At 60.9% G+C, this 5,000-nt stretch overlaps 1 non-coding gene across 1 annotated transcript; it reads right to left on the bottom strand.

Annotated features, from left to right (window-relative positions):
• Window positions 1–621: 621 nt before the first annotated feature.
• On the bottom strand, window positions 622–2,437 carry LOC136426110 (small subunit ribosomal RNA). Its single transcript, XR_010754153.1, has one exon. It is a non-coding gene; the product is annotated as a small subunit ribosomal RNA (ribosomal RNA).
• Between the last annotated feature and the right edge of the window lie 2,563 nt (window positions 2,438–5,000).

The raw sequence follows: 5,000 nt of genomic DNA, 5'->3' as shown, positions 1-5,000 counted from the left end.
GACCGAGAGCAGTCCTCCCCTCTGCCCAAAGGAGGCCTTGGACCGCGGGACGCCCGCTCGAAGTCCGACGCTTAAGGACAGGTCACTCGTCCGCAAGATGGATTGCATCGAGTCAGAGACCGAAACGCCGCGCCGGGGTGCCGGGGAGGAGCCGTCTCACCTAGGCCCCGCCGTGAGACTAGCAACTCAACCCCATTCCGCGCAAACCCACGACGCGACGCCCCTCCGCCAGGATATAGGTGCCCCCACTTGCGCTCGCCCGCCCAAGACTTTTCGCCGGGAGGACCTGACTCAGTCCTCGACCAGGCTACTCGGGGCGGCTCGCTGGTTTAGCAGGGTATAGGGAACGACGGGCTCACACTGAAGGCGCCCGACCAACGTTCCAAGGGGGCTGCCGGGTCCCGCCGCCAAGCGGGTCGGCATGGGCGCTCCTGGCTCTCCGCCCGCGCTCCTCCGCGAAGGAGGAGCGATTGGCGCGAGAGCAACCGTCGGAGCGCCACCTTGTCGAGGCGGTAAGGAAGAGTGAGGGTCGGAGCGGGAGGCCGGGGGCACCAGAGCCCGCTCCTTGCCACGAGTTTGGTGTGAAGTCGACGACGCGAGCGCCTCGCTTCTTCGTTTCGGTAATGATCCTTCCGCAGGTTCACCTACGGAAACCTTGTTACGACTTTTACTTCCTCTAAATGGTCAAGTTTGATCGGCTTCTCGGCGCTCCTCCAGACCGTTGCCGGCCCGAGAGGGGCCGATCGACTGGCCTCACTAAACCATTCAATCGGTAGTAGCGACGGGCGGTGTGTACAAAGGGCAGGGACGTAATCAACGCGCGCTGATGACACGCATCTACTGGGAATTCCTCGTTCATGGGAGATAATTGCAATCCCCGATCCCTAGCACGAAGGCGGTTCAGCAGGTTACCCGCACCTTTCGGCGAAGGCGAAAGACTCGCTGATGCCTTCATTGTAGCGCGCGTGCGGCCCCGGACATCTAAGGGCATCACAGACCTGTTATTGCTCCATCTCGTCCGGCTTACTGCCGGCTGTCCCTCTAAGAAGTTGCGGCCGATCGCGCGGGATCGCCGAACTAGTTAGCATGCCAGAGTCTCGTTCGTTATCGGGATTAGCCAGACAAATCGCTCCACCAACTAAGAACGGCCATGCACCACCACCCACAGAATCAAGAAAGAGCTCTCAATCTGTCAATCCTTACTGTGTCCGGGCCGGGTGAGTTTCCCCGTGTTGAGTCAAATTAAGCCGCAGGCTCCACTCCTGGTGGTGCCCTTCCGTCAATTCCTTTAAGTTCCAGCTTTGCAACCATACTTCCCCCGGAACCCGAAAACTCAGGTTTCCCGGGAGCTGCCCATCGGGTCATCGAAGTAACGCCGGCGGATCGCTGGTTGGCATCGTTTATGGTTGTGACTAGGGCGGTATCTGATCGCCTTCGCGCCCACAACTTTCGTTCTTGATCAATGAAAACATTCTTGGCAAATGCTTTCGCAGTGGTTCGTCTTGCGGCGATCCAAGAATTTCACCTCTCCCGCCGCAATACGAATGCCCCCGTCCGTCCCTCTTGATCATTACCTCACGTTCCGAAAACCAACGAAATAGAACCGAGGTCCTATTCCATTATTCCATGCACCACTATTCAGGCGCCAGGCCTGCTTTGAACACTCTAATTTTTTCAAAGTAAACGCTCCGGCACCCCGAGGCACTCAGTTAAGAGCACCAAGGAGAATCCGGCGGGGAGGGCCGGGACGAGCAGTGACACGCCTCGCGGCGGACCGCAAGCCCGGTCCCAAGATCCAACTACGAGCTTTTTAACCGCAACAACTTTAATATACGCTATTGGAGCTGGAATTACCGCGGCTGCTGGCACCAGACTTGCCCTCCAATAGATCCTCGTTAAAGGATTTAAAGTGTACCCATTCCAATTACGGGGCCTCGAAAGAGTCCCGTATTGTTATTTTTCGTCACTACCTCCCCGAGTCGGGAGTGGGTAATTTGCGCGCCTGCTGCCTTCCTTGGATGTGGTAGCCGTTTCTCAGGCTCCCTCTCCGGAACCGAACCCTGATTCCCCGTCACCCGTTGCCACCATGGTAGGCACAGAACCTACCATCGAAAGTTGATAGGGCAGACATTCGAATGATCTGTCGCCGGTGCGAAGACCGTGCGATCGGCTGGGTTATCCAGAGTCACCAAAGGGACCGGGGCGAACCCCGGGTCGGTCTTGGTCTGATAAATGCACGCCAGACCGTGAGGTCGGCGCTTCTTCCGCATGTATTAGCTCTAGAATTACCACAGTTATCCATGTAGGATGTGACGATCAAAGGAACCATAACTGATTTAATGAGCCATTCGCAGTTTCACTGGGACAGTTTAAACTTGCACGTGCATGGCTTAATCTTTGAGACAAGCATATGACTACTGGCAGGATCAACCAGGTAGCGAGGACGCCGAGGCGGCGAAAGAGCGGTCGCCGCCGGGAGAGGACCGCCGCGGCCGCGGGGCAGCGCGGGAAGACCCGCAACTGCCGCCGCCGCCACACGGTCCCGCTCGACCGGAGCGCCGAGCGCCGCCGAGTCCGTCGCTGCCGTGAGGTGGGAACGCGCCGTGGAGATGGCCGCGAACCCTCGGGAGCCTGAGCGCAGAACTCCCGGCCACACCTGACCGTTGCTTCCCTTCAACGCCCGAGCCGTCCCGTCAGGAACGGTCCCGCACTCTCACGACCGGACGCGTCCGCCGGCAAGGCGGACGGCCGGGTCTCGAACCGCCGAGTCCGCAAGGCGTACTCGCACGCAGACGGAAGGGGCGAGCCGTCGCCGTTGGGTCCGCCGCCGCAGCGGCGGGACCCGGGCTGCCCTCCGCGGAGGGCCTGCCCCGGCGCTGGTTCCGGACGCCCGTCGGCACGCCCGTCCTCGCCCGCAGGAGCGGAGGAGCGGGCGCCTTCCAAGCCGGTTGTCGACCTCCGGCTGCCCTCGCGGGGAGTGGCAGCCTGGTCGGCGGGGTAGCAAAACGACTGGCGAGAGAGTGTGCGATTGCTCGCCGTCGATTCCCGAGCTAGTCAAAAAACGACCACTCTCTCAAGGTAGGTTGAGCGACCCACGACATGGTCAGACACCCTACAGAGCACTTTTTTGAAAAACCACCGCAAGTCGGCCACGGGGTAGGCTTCGGGGGCAACGGGAGACCGGCCCCGCCGGCCGGGGGAGACCCGTCCCGGTCGACCCCGTTGCTCGGCCGCCCGCTCCACCCCCGCCTCCCCGGGCCCCGCCCCACACCGGACGGACCCTGCTCGCTCGCCCGGCGGGCCCGGGGCGCCCTCCGGGGCGGTCGGAGTCGGGCGGGGCGGGGCGCTCACTCCCCCCGCCGACACCCGCCCAGGCGCCCGGTGCCAAGTCCGATGGAGCCGGCCGACGGGGCAAAGTCACCGGACGACCCCGTCTTTTCTCCACGCAGGGGTCTGGCCCGTGCCGCGCCGGCCCCGTCCGCACCCTCCCGGACCCGCTGGCCCCCAGCCGCCGTCCGCTACGGGCTCTGGAAGAGTTGCCTAGTCAAAAAACGACCACTCCTCTCAAGGTAGGATCGGCGACCTACACCTTGGTCAGACACCCTGGCGAAATCCGAAAGTCGGGGCAGGCCGGAAAGTCGCATGCCGTCGTGTAGCAGGCGGCCTCGGGAGCGGGGAAACACCAAACGCGGTCCGCCCGGCGGCTTCCTTCGGCCGTCAGCGCCGGCCGACCCGGCCGCCAATGCTTAAGAGATGGTGGGCTACATAGGAGCGACCTGAAGAGTCGGGCTTTGTCACAGGATCGGAGTGAGTCCCCGCAGCTCTTGCGGCCCTTCTCGCGAAATCGGAGTGAGTCACCAAAGCTCTTGCGGGCTTTCTCCAAAGATCGGAGTCAGCGACGGAAGGTCTTGACGGGCTTTCTCCAAGGATCGGAGTCAGCGACCGAAGGTCTTAACGGGCTTTCTCCAAGGATCGGAGTCAGCGACCGAAGGTCTTAACGGGCTTTCTCGCAGGATCGGAGTCAGCGACCGAAGGTCTTTACGGGCTTTCTCCAAAGATCGGAGTCAGCGACCGAAGGTCTTAACGGGCTTTCTCCAAGGATCGGAGTCAGCGACCGAAGGTCTTAACGGGCTTTCTCCAAGGATCGGAGTCAGCGACCGAAGGTCTTAACGGGCTTTCTCCAAGGATCGGAGTCAGCGACCAAAGGTCTTAACGGGCTTTCTCGCAGGATCGGAGTCAGCGACCGAAGGTCTTTACGGGCTTTCTCCAAGGATCGGAGTCAGCGACCGAAGGTCTTAACGGGCTTTCTCGCAGGATCGGAGTCAGCGACCGAAGGTCTTTACGGGCTTTCTCCAAAGATCGGAGTCAGCGACCGAAGGTCTTAACGGGCTTTCTCCAAGGATCGGAGTCAGCGACCGAAGGTCTTAACGGGCTTTCTCCAAGGATCGGAGTCAGCGACCGAAGGTCTTAACGGGCTTTCTCCAAGGATCGGAGTCAGCGACCAAAGGTCTTAACGGGCTTTCTCGCAGGATCGGAGTCAGCGACCGAAGGTCTTTACGGGCTTTCTCCAAGGATCGGAGTCAGCGACCGAAGGTCTTTACGGGCTTTCTCCAAGGATCGGAGTCAGCGACCGAAGGTCTTAACGGGCTTTCTCCAAGGATCGGAGTCAGCGACCAAAGGTCTTAACGGGCTTTCTCGCAGGATCGGAGTCAGCGACCGAAGGTCTTTACGGGCTTTCTCCAAGGATCGGAGTCAGCGACCGAAGGTCTTAACGGGCTTTCTCGCAGGATCGGAGTCAGCGACCGAAGGTCTTTACGGGCTTTCTCCAAAGATCGGAGTCAGCGACCGAAGGTCTTAACGGGCTTTCTCCAAGGATCGGAGTCAGCGACCGAAGGTCTTAACGGGCTTTCTCCAAGGATCGGAGTCAGCGACCGAAGGTCTTAACGGGCTTTCTCGCAGGATCGGAGTCAGCGACCGAAGGTCTTTACGGGCTTTCTCCA

Source organism: Branchiostoma lanceolatum (assembly GCF_035083965.1).
Source record: "Branchiostoma lanceolatum isolate klBraLanc5 chromosome 8 unlocalized genomic scaffold, klBraLanc5.hap2 SUPER_8_unloc_2, whole genome shotgun sequence".
Lineage (NCBI taxonomy): Eukaryota > Metazoa > Chordata > Leptocardii > Amphioxiformes > Branchiostomatidae > Branchiostoma > Branchiostoma lanceolatum.
This window is presented reverse-complemented; position numbering and strand designations above follow the sequence as displayed.